The sequence below is a fragment of the Lontra canadensis genome, unplaced genomic scaffold, assembly GCF_010015895.1.
Source record: "Lontra canadensis isolate GAN:19392208 unplaced genomic scaffold, GSC_riverotter_1.0 scaffold211, whole genome shotgun sequence".
NCBI classification, from domain to species: Eukaryota; Metazoa; Chordata; class Mammalia; order Carnivora; family Mustelidae; genus Lontra; species Lontra canadensis.
In genome coordinates, this window is record NW_022631205.1 from 735,107 (window position 1) to 744,889 (window position 9,783).

Sequence of the window (9,783 nt, forward strand, 5' to 3'; positions counted from 1 at the left end):
GAAGTTAATCATCCCGTTCTTTTGAAAAGCTGCAAATCCCTTATAATTATATAGTCAGGGGTGCCTGGGTGGCTCAGTGCGTTAAGCCTCTGCCTTCAGCTCAGGTCACGATCCCAGGGTCCTGGGATCAAGCCCTGCATCCGGCTCTCTGCTCGGTGGGGAGCCTGCTTCCCCCCTGTCTCTGCCTGCCTCTCTGCCTACTTGTGATCTCTCTCTCTCTGTCAATAAATAAATAAAAAAGATAATTATATAGTCAAACAGAGAAAGTTTTATTTCCATACAATTGTAGTGCATTACCATGAGTAGAAATGATATCTAATAATGATGATTGTCTGGTGATCTGTATAACTTTCTTTTTCCTTCTACCGAGAGAGGAAGGTGGAGGATGGGGAGAGGAAGAGGAGGAAAAGTAGGAAGAGTTAAACCACCCAAAGCAAAGCACTTCTTTTGAACGTCAAGTAGACAACCCAGGAGGCCATGTCAGGTTTGTTATCAACAGGCATTTAACAGTGACTCAGATAAGCCAAGATGAATTTCTTCATCATGTTCACTTAGAAAACCTTTCAATTCTCTCTTCTTTCTCTCTCTCTTAAACACACACACGTGCACGCACACGCAGACACAAACACACACAGAGTTACCTACAGAGTTGATATTATAATATCCCTGGACGTCAAAGAGAGAGAAAATAATGCAGGAAAGCAAAGAGCGTTTTAAGGAAAGAACTCAAGGAAGTTCCTCCGCAACCTTGTTTTCCACTGATTTTGGAATTTCATTTGAGAACATTTCTCTCTTGTCTCTAGTAAAAATGACTCTATTTGTTTTTTCTCAGGGACCCCCTCAAGGGTCCTGTCCCAGAACAAAATGAATAATGATGCTTTATTTTTCATAGTACCTCTTCCCAAGAAGCTCACAATGCTTTGCGAAACTGATCTCATAAATCTTTAAAGCACCCTTGAGAGGTAGAAAGCAACTGTCTCCGGCCCATTATACAGCTCAGGAAACTGAGAGCCCTATGAGGTTTTAATGACAGAGCCTGAAAAAAGCTGGTCTACTTTTCTTAAATCAGTCTCCTGAGTATATGCATGCCTTCTTCATTAGCGTGGCATGTGTGCTAATTAATATCCACTGGCATAAAATACTTATTTCAAAAATTCCAGAAAATGTCTCCTCTTCTTTTGAAGTGCATTCTACTAACCACAACTGAATTGCCTATACACCCATCCAGTGATGCAGATTGTCTATATACATGCATACAAGTGCGTATTATGCACGCGGATTCCTTATGTATAATGAGTACCGTTTTGGTTTATGGAACGTTCCTGAACACCTTTTTAATATGTTTTGAAAGACAAAAGCCTACCCCAATCTGTTGGCCTCAAGAGTGAGCTGAAAGGTCTCCCTTTCGAAATCTTCTGTGAAGGTCTCCCTTTCGAAACCTTCACACTAGTTGGCATATTCAGAGAAATACAGTGATGGAATCAAGACCTCAGTGAAAATCAGGGGCTCTCTATCCTTGCGTTTGTCACTCTTTTCTTCAGTCCCAACCCCTGCAGCATGCAAATGCATTCCAGAAGGAGGTTCAAGTCTCGCTGAGAAGTGTGAGCTCTTAGCATGAGGTTCATGGGCACGTTCCCTGATGTCAGCTCCCCTTTTAAAAAAGTAGAGAACTTAAAAAAGCCCACCTTTTGAAAAAGTAGAGAACTTAACACTTGGAACTTGGACTTGAGTGGGTATCCTAAAGTGTGGTGATCATATAGCACATGGATAAAAATAATTAACTTAGGACATTCTGTGTGAGTCGACCTGTTCAGGGTTTTGAAGCAACGTCATTAATGACACTCTTCCCACTTCAGGGGGAAGAAGCTCCCCTTGGTGTCTTCCTGGTCAGGAGAAAGGTAGCTCAGGATTTCTTTGGAGAGGGGCATCACAGATGATTAGGAAGAATTTGATGCTGGGTAAAAAAGATGAATTCAGCTGGTATAGATTTCTCTATATGAGAGGTGACTGAGAATTTGAAGATTCATCTTTTCTCCCCCATCCAATACCAAAATGATGAGAAGACATCCACCCAATCAACAGCAAAATATCATTTATTCCTTCATGCATCTTTTTTTTTTCCTCTTTTGAGCAGTTGGATACTATTAAATCAGTATCAACTCTATGTTTACAATTTGTTAGGGGTAAATCTGTCCTATATGAAGAAAGAAACTTGCCATTCTTCTTCCTTCTCAGTTCGGGGGGTCCCTAACCTCAGGGTGATCACTTCTGGGTTTGGAGCTCACCGATTCTTGAGAACACCCACTCCACTTCCACTGATGGGAAATTTTTTTCTTATTTAAAGCCCAAATCTCCTTGCCTGTCATTTCTATTCATTTGTTCCAGTTTAGTCTCTGGGATCAATATAAGTCCCTTCTCTCTTTCAAGTATTTAATAGCAGCAATGAGTCCCCCCCAACACCCCCCCATCACTTTTCAAATGTTTCAACTGCCATTCTTTTATTACTTTATCTTGAGTCAATTCTATGGTATGTTAAGCATTAATATAAGGAAAATAAAGGGCAGCACTTTTTAATTAAATATAGAGTTAACTCACCAACTTAGACTCACACACTATTCCTCAGGAAGATCACAGAGGAATAACATAGCGATTGGAAAAAGGACATTTAAGCTCTTTACAGCCAAGGAAGATGAAAGAAATATTTCCAGCAGGGTGGGGGCTAGAGATGGCTCAGGCTTAAAAAGACATTGGGTAACAGACTGAATTTAAACAACACTAGAGAATAAAATGATTGGAAAAAAAAAAAAGATAATTATGTCTTCCAACAATTACCCTGGCTATGAAGCAAAATTAGCATAGTCCTTTCTAATTTAAATGTGTCGAAAGTGGCTGAGCATGACAGCAGAAAATTACAAGGTTTACACCACGGGCTTTGGTTAAAGTGATAGCAGTCGGATTATCGTAGCTCTTTTCTGCTGATAGCAATGATTATAAAGTTACCTATAAATATTAACTGTTTACTGCTAGGTGAGGTTTTTACTTTGCTGGCAAGTACAGCATCATTCCACACTTCCGGTGGGTTTTGTGTATTTTGTTTTTATTTAGTTTAATTTTGGTTTATTTTAATTCATCACTAATAGGTTTAATTGATTGATTGATTGATTGATTTTTATTTATTTATTTTTTTAGTTACATGCCATTCTTTCCTCACTCCCCCCTTTCCCTCCTTCCTTCCTTCCTTCCTTCTTTCCACTCTTGGACTCCAGAGGAAAATGAGGAAGTTTTACAGATGGTGTTACTACTCAGGACTTTTTTTTTTTTTTTTAATAGTTTTACCCACTTTACTATAGTAAACTACTTATTCCAATGTCTCGATTTCCAATTCAGCTATATGGCTTTATTTCCAAACAAAAGTTCACCAACCTGCAGAACCATCTTCAGTTTACACTGCAACATAATTTGCTTAGCTGCTGTGTGTTTAACTCTGACTGATTTAATTACTTGGCATTTTTTCATGCTTCCTCATACGGCTCTACTTTCATGTAGGAAAATTCACCGGGCCAATACTTTGTATATTACCCACCCTCCCCTCTAATCACAGCAAGTAAAATATACTTTTATTTAATAAATTTTGCTTCAAGATTTGAAGTGACATGACAATTTTCTGTGTAGGCAAAGTCAACAAACAGGCTCCCATTGAAAAGCAAACATTAATCAATAGTTAAAGGTTACGTGGGCTGTGTAGGCAACTTAATTAAGAAAAGATTTAACCCAGAGTTTCTTAACCTTGGCAGTATTAACATTTTGGCCTAGTTTTGTTTTTGTTTTTGTTTTTGTTTTTTTTAATTTGTAGGGCTTTCTCTTATTCGCTGTGAGACAATAAGGAGCGTGTGACCTCTACCCACTAGATGCCGATAGTCATAACCCCACCTCCCAATTGGGACAACTCAAAATATCTCCAATGTCTCCCCACATTTTCAGATACCTGGAGAGAGGGAGAGGAGAAACCCTTAGGGGGAATCCCTGGATTAACTCAATCAAAATAAAGGACTTCAATTGTGGAGTAAAGAAGTGACACAGTTCTCCTGATAGGATTAGTTCCTAGGCTTTACCTGCCACATTTTAGCAATAGGAACTTGTAAGGATCTGAATCAATTGGAAACATTCTGTTGAGGGACGCCTGGGTGGCTCCTCCTGTCGGTTAAGCGACTGACTCTTGATTCTGGTTCAGGTCATGACCTCAGAGTCCTGAAATTGAGCCCCACATTGGGCTCCTCACTCATCGAGGACTCTGCTTGTTTTCCTCTCCCTCTGCCTCTAGTTTGGTTGCTCTCTCTGTATCCCTCTCTCAAATAAATAAATAAATCTTAAAAAAAAAAAATGAAAAGAAAGAAAAAATTCTGTGAGCTACTACTGGTAGCAGAACAGGAAATAGAAGTTAAATAAGCCAGAAGCTTATTTTTCTATTATGCCAAAGAATTCTGGAAGTAGATCTTCCATGGCTGGTCAGGGGGAGGGGGGCTCCAGAGTACTGTTGGGATCCTGGGCTTTTTGACATCTTTGTTGCTCTTGGTTTGTTTACTTCTGCTTTATCACTCCTAAATCTTGACTTTCATTTGACTTTCATTTTCATAATGCAACTCCCAGAGATTGGTAGGTCCTCAAGCCGGCTGGGTTGCTCTATTTCTAAACTGGAAGCAAGAACAAGAACTTTCCGAGAAACCCCATAACCACTTGGAAGTGGGAAGGAAGGCTAGGGCATGTAATTTTCAGGGGAAATATTCTCAGTATTTTGATAACGAGAGGGGAAAAAAAAAGGAGAATGTATTTTGTGTTCACAGTTAGTAGACTCCTATTTATTTATTCTTTTCTATTCAAGGAAGTACTTCTTAAATGTTTACTAAGTGCTAGGCACTCTGCTATACACTGGAGATAAGGAAATAAGGAATGAACTTTGCTCTCTGGGAGCATACAACCTAGAGAGATAGAAATGTACTCCATGATTAGTGAAACAATTAATGCATGCATTGCAACTGTTAACATGCTACAAAAACACAGAGGATGCCCTGAGCCTTTTCGAGGCAAAATGGGTCTTTCGATTTCTTCAGTACCTATAAGTGGCTTGGCATGTAGTAGGTGCTCAATGAGCCTTTGGGGGTAGTTCTACAGTCTGATCTGAGAATCACTAGGCTGATAGCAAACATTTCAGTCAATTGTCCTTATGTGAATTTCTGAAATCAAAATACTAGCATAGTTATAGAAGCCAATATCAGTCAACTCTCATTATATCTTAGTTCCACAGAATGTTATGCTAAACCCAGATCACAAAACAGACTGTCTTCAGTAAAGTCCTGCAGAAATTTTATTCCCACGTTAAGGGAATTTACCTCCAGTGATATTTGTGCCAGAAAGGTCACATGCTGAAAGATTTCATTTATTATTTCTGCAGTAAATTAATATGCATCTGCTGAACAACTTTGCAACTTGGGTGGCTCAAAAAACAAAACTGAACTCATTTTTTTTTTTCCTCCAGAATCCTATTTTTATAATCCTCTTTTGCATTTATATCCTACTTCCTATATAAATAACTCTCTGTGGTGGGCGAGCAATTTAAAGTTGTTTTATCAGAATCTAGAAATCAATGCATTTGGGGAGTAAACGAATTCATTTCAACCGTATTAACCTTACATATTACTCTGATTTGTGCAACTCTGAAGCTTACCCACACTCAGACACAAACTGATCCAGAGGCACATAAATAAGGAACTGTCAAAAATATCCCCATTATTATCCAGTATCATCCAGTCAGTTCAGAAAACAATAACAATTGAAATATGTCTGTACTAGGAGACACCTTCCTTTTATTGCCTTAAAAGATATTTCTCTATGGTTTTATTTTGCTACAAGAGAGCAGTGGGCAAACTCAGGAATTTTCTTTTTCTTGTGTGAACCTAAACTACCAGCTCTCTTATGAGAATTAGATAAGTGAACTCCTACTCTGAGATTTTGTTTTTCTATTGCTTCTTGAGCATCATTAAAAGAAGAGTCTTAAAGACTGTAAGTTTCTTAACATCAGAGTCATTATATGGTTTAATCTCTAGATGCTAAATTGGCAACAAAGCTCATCTCTCTGAAAAAGACAAAAACAGCCAAATGCATTTTAGCTCCAAAATGCAACGTAAATTAAAGAACTAATAAAGCTGCTACTATTTAGAGTTAGAAATAAGTGTCTCTTGTGGACACGAAAATTTATTCCCATTTGACCACTCTTGAGAATCAACAATCTGAAGATTTTTATAAAATTACATACACATTTCACCAGATAAACTTAGTAATCGAGCATATGTAGCAACTGGAAGCACAATTATTACCAATGAAATGAGAAATAATTGGTCAAAGTTTGGCATGAAAACTGTGAATACCTTTACACAGATAAGCATTGAAATAACTATTCACAACCACTGATCTAATATGCTTCTACTTGTGTTACTTAGTTAATGGCGGAAAAATCGGGTGGAATATTTTATGGGTGTGTTGCATGCATAATCTGATTGGTGTCTTGGCATGGTGTGGTCTGTACTCCTAGTGCCCAGCTGGAAAAGGGCAATCAGCCAGTATTTAACAGACTATATCTGTATTTATATTAACTCTTTCTGCATTTCCCAGGCTGATCTTGTAGACTGAAGATCCATGTTGGCCAAAGTTCAGGTCCAGATCCAGAGGGGAGGGGGTGAGAAAGAGCCAACACATGGGAGCAGAGTTCAAGGGATCATAGCAGCTGGAATGGTCATTTCTGAAGAAATGCATTATTTGGAGTTTAAGTGAGTTTGCCTTAGAAGTTAAGTGTTAAGAGCTTGAGTTGATTTTTTTTTTTAATTAACATATATTGAGTTGATTTTTTTAAAGCATGGTCATAGTTCCTTCTTTGAATTCTCAATATTGCTCTTCAACATTCCATTTTTTCTTTCAAGAACCCTAGGAATTTGTTCCATTCCGATGTAATTTGAGTATTTAAGTGATTTGCAAATACTAAAGAATATAGCCATTTGGGATGATTTGAGTTTATTTTTAATGATATTAAATTTTGTTTAATACACTTTTTATTTTAAAGCAGTTTCATATTTTTAGAATTATTTTGAAGATAGTAGAGATTATCCTGCACCCAGTTTTTCTTATTAACATCTTACATCAGTATGATATATTTGCCACAGTTAATAAGCTAGTATTGATACATTATTATGGGCCAAAAGACTGTACTTGATTCAGATTTCTCCATTTTTCCCTCTAATGTCCTTGTTCTGTTCGAGAAACCCAATCAGGACACTACCTTACATTTAGCTGTTGTGTGTCCATAAGCTTCATTGGGTGGTGACAGCTTCTCAGACTTCCCTTGCTTTGGATGACCTTGAAAGTTTTGAGGAGTCTTGGCCAGGAATTTTGTAGAATTTTCTATAATTGAGATTTGTTTGTGGTTTTTGTTGTTGTTGTTCTCATCATTAGACAGAGGTCGAATGTTTTTGGCAGGAAGAACACTGAGGTAAGGTGCCATTCTCATCACATCATATTGATATGCCTTACCACTGTTATTAACCTTGGTCACTCAGCTGAGGTACGGTTTCTCAGGCTTCCCTACTGCAAAGTTACTCATTTTCTACCCTTTCCTTATGGGGCTGTTGGAAGGAAGTCATGATGCACGGCTCACACTGAAGGACAGTGTTATGTTCCTCGTGTTGCTGATGAAGTATTTACATGAGGTATCTGGAATGCTTCTCCATAAGAGATTTGTCTATCATCCCCCACTTATTTATTTATTCAAGAATTTACTTACATTGAATAAATATTATCTTCTGCTTGAGTTATAATTCCATAGTACTTCCTTTATTATTATTTTTTTTTATCAGATTGTTCCAGCTTTGACCACTAGGCACCCTTTCCACTGACTCATATGTTCTTTTGATATACCCCCATCAGAGTGGGGTTATTTTTTGAGTTCTTCTTTTCTAGTTCTATAGCTTCATCTTGGATTTTGCCTTAGTCCTCAAATGAGGCATTTCTCCAAGGAGTCCTGGTTCCTTTCATTGGAGAATGATATTAAAAACCAAGATCTGGGGGCACCTGTGTGGCTCAGTTGATTGAACATCTGCCTTTGGCTCAGGTCATGATCCTGGGGTCCCAAGATTGAGCCCCACATCCGGCTCCCTGTTCAGCGGGGAGTTTGCTTCTTCCTCTCTCTTTGCACCACCCCCATCCCCTGACTCTTGTGCTTTCTTTTGCTTTGTCTTTCTCAAATAAATGAAGAAAATCTTAAAATAAATAAATAAATAAATAAATAAATAAAAGCCAAGGTCTGGGTGTTCTAGATCCTAGAGTTTTTGAAATATTGTTTGGTCTATTACGATAGAATAAGAATGTTATGTAACCTAACCATGGGAGATACTCTTACAAGGAATGAATCATTATTAATGATTGCCTTGTGCCTCTTATCCTAATATTTGCTTAAAGCAACTATATTATGTAAAACCATAGTAAATTTTCCAGATTAAAGACTCCATTTTACTTACCTTTTTGTTGTATTGTTTAAAATAGCTTCACTTTCATAAAACCAGTTGGGGTAGGGCTGAATTAAAGGAACATAATGAAAACAGGTTCATATTAGCAACAAGGCAAAGGGTTTCCTTGCAATGCTCTCTTTCAGCTTTTATAACAAATTCTTCAGAAGATGAGTGTTCCAATGCCTCACACTGATTGCATCCTAAGATGGGAAAATAACTACATTTTTAGAGGCATATAGAAGTGCTACCACATATTTCTCCTAAGAATACACACATATTCATACATGGGCATATTTAATAATACAGTCAGTAAATATAGATCTGCACTAGAAATAAATGGACATTATTTGCAGAATGTGTGTGTGTGTATTCATGCACAAAAATATGCACACACACACACAGTTTAAAGAATCACAAATCCATGATCTTTGTTTTTTCTTACTGTTCATTTTGTCACTGATTTTTATGCATGTGCTCGTTTACGTTGCTTAGGGGGAGAAAAGTCTGTACATAAAAACAGATTATCTTTTAGAGCACTCCAGGGTTAGTTTCATTTTCCCCTCTTCTTTTTATGAAGAAAATGATAGGAAACATAAACCGGCGCCCTTAAAGAATAAAATGCATGAAATGAAACAAGTAAGCTTTCAAAAATACGCAAAACATGACAGGCAGACCTCCAGCTTAGCGGGAGGGAAGGGGGGGTGAACTACCCAACGCGTACACGCGCCCGGTATATCTTCGGCACTTAAAAAAAGATAAAAGTGGTTTTGAAAGTGAATGAAGTTGACTCTCAAAAAGTGGGTTTTAGATGTTGAATATTTAATTCACTGATAAAAGGGACCTGATTTCCTGCACACGGCTGCCATAAATAAAAAAAAGCACCTCTTAAAAGAGAAGCAATGAGCAGAAACTGACCTTTCTGTGAGCAAGCAGATGAGAGAAGGTATTTGGCTAATCCCAGCTGTCTCTGATTGGCCAGACAGCACCGTGTTGAAAATGTCTCCATCTGGGCTAATCTGCTCTCAGTTGGATGAGCTGAGGCCTTCAGAGTTAACCTGACATTTAACAATAATTACCCTTTCGAATGACCCCGGCCCAATCGCCTGCTCTCTTAGAAATCTCTTTTTTTGTGCGTGCTCCTAAACCTCTTGACTTTTGTGTTAGAGATAGGGAGAGAGGGGGCGGGGGGGAAAAGATGAGATGATATTGCTCGTGTGTGAGTGCTTGTGTG